This window comes from Capricornis sumatraensis, chromosome 6 (assembly GCF_032405125.1).
Source record: "Capricornis sumatraensis isolate serow.1 chromosome 6, serow.2, whole genome shotgun sequence".
In the NCBI taxonomy this organism is placed as follows: Eukaryota; Metazoa; Chordata; class Mammalia; order Artiodactyla; family Bovidae; genus Capricornis; species Capricornis sumatraensis.
In genome coordinates this window covers 25,993,986-26,000,811 of record NC_091074.1, presented here as the reverse complement: position 1 = coordinate 26,000,811, position 6,826 = coordinate 25,993,986, and the positions used below count along the sequence as shown (strand labels likewise).

At 47.5% G+C, this 6,826-nt stretch overlaps 1 pseudogene; it reads right to left on the bottom strand.

Moving 5' to 3' along the window:
• Nucleotides 1–2,856: 2,856 nt before the first annotated feature.
• LOC138081276 (uncharacterized) lies at nucleotides 2,857–3,600 on the bottom strand (annotated as a pseudogene).
• Nucleotides 3,601–6,826: the final 3,226 nt, after the last annotated feature.

Below are 6,826 nucleotides of genomic sequence, written 5' to 3'. Positions count from 1 at the left end.
CAAATGCTCACATAGTTGCCGTCCCAACTGAGCAGGGAGTATCAAGTAGCCGTCTGAGTCTCGGTACCATCCATCTTCACCTTTTTGAAGGTTGGTGTGTTTTTGGATCCAAGCAAAGTCTGTGGATGAATACTCAGGGGTTGGGGGCAGAGTTTCCATACCTGGAGGTGGAAGTCCGATCACCAACACAGGGGTGATGAAATCTTCATCAGCTACTTTTCGAGCTGCCAGGTCTGCGGCACGATTCCCTCGTGCTGTGGGGCTGTCACCCTTTTGATGTCCAGGTACATGTACTATTGACACAGCCCGAGGCATCTGTACAGCCTCTAAAAGTCTACGGATTTCAGGCAAGTTTTTAATTTTTTTTTTTTTTCAGCTGTCAAAAACCCCCGTTCCCGATATATTGGGCCTGGATGTGTACCGTGCCAAAAGCATAGCGACTGTCAGTGAAAATAGTTATTTTTTTTCCTTTGGCTCTCTCTAATGCTTGAATCAGGGCAATTAACTCTGCCTTTTGTGCTGAGGTATCCGGGGGAAGGGCCTCTGCCCATATTGTCTGTCCAGAGTCATCTACTACTGTGGCTCCTGCCCGTCTCTGTCCATCTTTCACATAACTGCTGCCATCTGTGAACCATTTTAGCTCACTGTTATCCAGTGGAGTATCGGTTAAGTCCTTTTGCATTGCTGTTACCCCGGCCAGTATCTCATCACAATCATGGAGGGGGCTATTTTCCCCCAGATTGGGCAAAAGAGTGGCCGGATTTAGAGTGCAGGGCGTTTGGAAATGAATCCGTGGGGTGTCAAGTAGCAAGGCCTGGTAGTGCGTCAAGCGGGCATTAGAAATCCATTTACCTGGGGGTTGCTTTAAAACTCTCTCTATGGCATGAGGAGTGTAGACCAAGAGTCTCTGTCCATAAGTCAGTTTATCAGCATCGTGGACTAAGAGTGCGGTGGCCGCGATGATACGGAGGCAAGGTGGCCATCCGGCTGTCACTGGGTCCAGTCTCTTGGAAAGGTAAGCTACAGGTCGCTTCCATGATCTCTATCTCTGTGTTAGTACCCCTTTTTTTTTATCCCCCACTTTTTATCTACAAATAATTGGAAAGGCTTAGATGGATCAGGTAGGGCAAGGGCAGGAGCTTCTAGCAAGGCTCGCCTGAGCTCTTGGAAGGCCTCTTTCATTGGCTCAGTCCATTTCCAGTCCTTGTTTTCTTTGGTCCCTTCATATAGGGGCCTGGCCTTTTTTGCAAACCCCAAGATCTATAACCAGCAATATCCCACAGTTCTCAGAAATTCTCTCACTTGTCTAGGGTTAGCCGGCTCAGGGATCTGGAGGATGGTTTCTTTCATAGCCTGTGTTAGCCACCTCTGGCCCTGTTTTATCTTATAACCGAGGTATGTAACCTCTTGCTTGGCAATCTGGGCCTTTTTGGCACTAGCCTGGTAACCTAAAGTCCCCAAGGTTTGGAGAAGGTCACCTGTTGCCTCTTGGCACTCTTTTTCTGTAGCCGCCGCCAGCATAAGGTCATCAACATATTGTAATAAAACAATGGTAGGGTGTTCAACCCGATACTCACGGAGGTCTTCGTCCAGGGCCTCATTAAATAACGTGGGCGAGTTTTTGAAACCCTGTGGTAAGCGAGTCCATGTCAGCTGCACAGGGGTCTGACCACCATCTTCCTGCCATTCGAAGGCAAAGATCTCTTGGCTTGCTGGGGCAAGAGGCAAACTAAAAAAGGCATCTTTTAAATCTAAAACAGTGTACCAAATGTAGATTGGAGGCAAGTTGCTTGATGAATATCATTCACCCGTTTGTTGACTTTTCGTAGATCTTGAACCAGTCTAAAATCAGTTCCCCCAGGCTTTTTCACAGGCAACAGGGGAGTGTTCCATGGGGACCGGCACCTTTTTAGGACCCTAGCATCTATGAGGCGTTGTATATGAGGAGTAATTTCTTGTCGAGCCTCCTGACTCATGGGATACTGTCGTACCCTCACCGGGGAAGCACTGGCTTTCAGTTCCACAATGATAGGGGGCCTCTGTTTGGCTAGTCCCATTCCTGCAGTTTCAGCCCAGGCCTGAGGGTATCTTCGAACCCAAGGTTGTACTTCGGGGCTTATTGTCGCTGGGGCCTCTGGCAAGTAGAGTCTGTATTCATCTTTTAATGCCAGAGACAAGACCTGAAGAGGATGCCTGGTCCCATCTAAAACCGACACTTGTCCGTGGTCGAAATGAATTTGGGCATTTACTTTAGACAGTCAATCCCTTCCCAACAAGGGCGCTGGACACTCAGGTATCACCAGAAAGGAATGGGTCACCTGGTGGGCCCCCAGGTTCACATGCCGTTTTGTAGTCCATCCATATCGCTTAGTCCCGGTTGCTCCCTGCACCCAGCTACTTTTTTTAGACATGGGTCCATCTTTTTGGTTTAAGACTGAGTATTGGGCTCCCGTGTCCACCATGAAGCTAACCGGTTTTTCCTCCACATTTATAGTTACCCAGGACTTGGGGAGGGGCTTCGATCCCTGACCCCCCTAGTCGCTATCCTCACCCACGTAGAGGATATGACTGTCTGGAGAGGGAGTCTCGTTCTTGGGGTTCTTGGGCCCCTTTTTTAGATTTTTCTTGGGGCATTTATCTTTTTAATGTCCAAACTCTTTACAAAACGCACATTGGTTTTTTTCAAGCTTACGCCTTGCCATTTTTTTTTTCAGTTTTTGAGTCCAATTTTTTTCCTTTCTGGAGCCTGTTTTTGTTTTCAACCCCAGCAAAAAATATCTGGGCCAGCTCTTTTTGATTTTTACGGTTTTCTTCAGCTCTGAATTCTCTTTCTTCTCTTCTACTGTGGTCCTCTCTCTCTTCTGGGGTCTCTCTATGATTAAAAACTCTCTCGGCTGCCCTCACTAGATCTTGCAAGGATTGTTTACTTAACCTCTCTATCTTTTGTAACTTTTTTTTAATATCGGGGGCTGCTTGATTTACAAATGCTAACATAACTGCCGCTCGTGACTTATCTGCCTGTGGGTCCATAGGGGTATACTGTCTAAAAGCTTTTATTATCCTTTCCAGGAAGGCTGCTGGGCTCTCATTTGGCTGTTGTCTCACTGGATTTATTTTGGCCAAATTAGTTGGCTTTCTGGCGGCCCCTCTAAGGCCATCTATGAGAGTCTGACGGTACACTCGGAGACGCTCCTTACCTTCAGCGCGTTTGAAGTCCCAGTTGGGTCACACCAAGGGGAACCCCTCCTCAATGAGGTTAGGCTGTATTGTGGGCCTCCCATCCACCCCTGGCACATTCTTTCGAGCTTCTGACAGGATCCGCTCGTGCTCTTCTGTAGTGAAAAGCACCTGTAACAGTTGCTGACAATCATCCCAAGTGGGATTATGAGTAAAAAGGATAGACTCTAAAAGATCAATAAGACCCTGCGGTTTTTCAGAGAAGGAGGGAGTCTGGGTTTTCCAATTGTACAAATCACTAGTGGAGAAGGGCCAATACTGATATGTCCGTTCCCCGCCCTCTCTGGCTGGTCCCGCCCGGACCGGAAACACGTGAACAGTGGAGGAGGGGACTTCTGGGTCTTCTTCCGCTACATTGGCCATTTCTCTTGTTTTTTTTCAAGTTCCCTGGGCGGGGCCCCCTTCTCTGGGATGAGCTGAAGGCTCGGTTCTCCTCCTGGCTTCTCCCGATGAAACCTGTGAAAGCAAGGGCGGATGTGGATCCGCATACGAGGGTGAGAACAATTCGGTCTCCAGATCTATCAGATTAGGATACAGAGAAGATTCCTGGAATACCGGCTTGGGTCGATTTTCGTCCTTTTTTCCTTTTTTTTTTCCAGAAGCCTTTATTACTAACACCTGTGGGCTTGGTGAGGTTGGAGTTGGGGAAGAGGGACGGGGAGGTTTAGGAGGAGCGAGAACAAAGGGTTTAAGCCATTCCGGCGGGTTCCTCACTAGATCCTGCCAGACCAGAATGTAGGGAGTCTGATCTGGGTGCCCGGCAGGACTAGGAGTAAGCACCCTCTCTTTAGCTGTCTGGATAATTTGGGGATTGAAGGTTCCCTCTTGTGGCCATCCGACATCAAAGGTGGGCCACTCGACAGAACAGAAAGTCACCAGTTTGCTCCTTTTTACCAGTAACGAAAGATTCTGTGCTCTAGACTTGAAATCAGAGAAGTGGTTAATCATAAGAGATAAAGGAGTAGAAGTTGTTTGTCCCATGATCACAGAAAAGTACACTGGGAGCCAACAGAGCACACAAAGAGCAGCACAGACACCACAAATAGACAAAGAGATAACAAACACAAGGTGGCCATCGACAATGCACTCAATCTTACCTGCAGGATGTTCACAGAGCCAGCTGCCTCTCCAGCACGAAACCAGGCCCCGGCCTTACGCTGACTTAATCCAGTATCAGAGCCAGCTGCCTCCCCGGCACGAAGCTAGGCCCCGGCCTTACGCTGACTTGCCTCTGCACTTTACAGCCAGATGCCTCCCCAGTAAGATACTAGGCCTCGGACTTGATCTGGGCTTCTGCAGTGTTAGCACCGGTGCTCAGAGCTCTTATCTCCTAACGAGGTTACTCCCTTCTACCAGGAGAGTTGTCCTCCCCGGCGGGACGGAGATCCCGGACGAGCCCCCAGATGTTATGCTCCGAGCCCGTATCTCCGAACCAACCAAGAGAGCAAGTCCACCACAGTATTGCAAAGGCAAGAAGGGAGTCTGTTTATTCCTAGCGAGCTAGGGCCCAAGTCTCATCCCACACAAGGGAATCTGACAAGAGCCACGAACAAAGGAGTATGGCGGCTTATATACAGGCAGTTCTTTGTCTCAGTTACAGGAGTAGCTGGGGTTACATGATTGGCCAGGCAGGATGAGTGCATATCCTGTCTCTTTCTGGTAAACATGACTCAGGTCCTAGAGACCGTCGTTTGGTCCCTAACATCACACAGAGTTGGACACAACTGAAGTGACTTAGCAGCAGCAGCAGCAGCAGAGCCTCATTGTATACCATGTGTGGCAGAGTGCCTAAGTGAGGGAAATTTATTTTTTAAAAAAACCAGAGGGCTGAGAACAGAAAATACCAGCCACTTTTATATCTAGAAATTAAACCAGCAAATGACCTCAAAATAAGTCCTTAATTTCCGGAAGAATTGTTTGGATGGCCTTGGGTATAAAATCGGTAAGGCAAATTTTTGCCCAGCATCATGGAGAATCTTTGTCTCTACAACTTGGCCAAGTCTATTTCTCCCAACATCCCCTGCTGTTCCAAGCCCTTGTGTGGAGCAGGGAAAGAGCAAGTTGCCTAAAGAGTGTGTGTGTGTGTGTGTGGAGGAGGGCACCTTCTGAGAGAGAAAGGACCCAGTGGTAGAAAAAAGTAACCAAGCTCCTGAACTTGAGAAGGAAATGGCAACCCATTCCAGTACCCTTGCCTGGAAAATTCCATGGACAGAGAAACCTGGAGGGCTACAGTCCATGGCATCACCAAGAGTCAGCCACGTCTGAGCACACCAGCATGGAACTACCAAGCGATATGAGAAGACAGCTGCTTTCTCCTTGCAGTCAAAGGAAGAAAACAGAACTGCAAGTTTTCAAAACTTGGGACCCAGTGCTCCCCACTCCAATCCCAGGGACACACCCTTAGGCTCTAAAGAGGAGACTGTGGATAAACCCAGGAAGCTGTCAGCTTAGAAGCCCCAGTCAGTTGTCATGGAAATCCCTTGAATGAGAACCAAGAGGCCTAATAGCAATAGAATAGGATCATCATCTCTTTTTTAAAAAATTTTATTGGATTACAGTTCCTTTACAATGTTGCATTAATTTCTCCAGTACAGCAACATGAATCAGCTGTATATACCTCGCCCCTCTTTTTCAGATTTCCTTCCCATTTAGGTCACCACTGAGCACTGATTACGGTTCCCTGAGCTATTCATAGGTTCACAGTAGTTATCTATCTTATATTTTATACATAGTATCAATAGTGTATATATGTCAATTCCAATCTGTTAATTCACCCCAACCTCCCCTCCCCTCCTTGGTGTTCATATGTTCATTCTCTCTATCTGTGTCTCTATTTCTGGTTTGCAAATAAGATCATCTATACCTTTAAGAATGACTAACTGGAGCAGAAGATTTAACCATTGCAACATCACTGATACCACCACCAAAAACAATTCCTCCTCAAAGGAACTTAGCCCTTTACTCTTTAACTTAAGTGTTGAGAGCTGGAGTAAGCTCAGGCAGATCTAGGGGACCTGGCTCTGCAATTTCCCAGCTGTGTGACCTTAAACTTTTCTTTACTGTCTTACTTTCCCATCTGGATGGTGAAATATGGGCTTCCCTGATAGCTCAGTTGGTAAAGAATCCGCCTGCAATGCAGGAGACCCCGGTTTGATTCCTGGGTTGGGAACATCTGCTGGAGAAGGGATAGGCTACCCACTTCAGTATTCATGGGTTTCCCTTCTGGCTTAGCTGGTAAAGAATCCTCCTGCAATGAGGGAGATCTGGGTTCAATCCCTGGGTTCAATCTCTGGGAAGATTCCCTAGAGATGGGAAAGGCTACCCACTCCAGTACTCTGGCCTGGAGAATTCCACGAATGGTATAGTCCATGGGGTCGCAAAGAGTCGGACACGGCTGAGCAACTTTCACTTTTTTGGTAACACAGTCCATGCATTTAATTATTATAAAATAGAGGACTTCTTAAAGAAACATCAACTCAACAGTTAACGTGTCTTGGGTACTGAGGTTAGAGAGATGAGGAAGGGCGGTCCCTGCCTTATTGACTTTCACACCAAGAGTGGAAGACAAGAAGACAAGTTTGTGATTCCT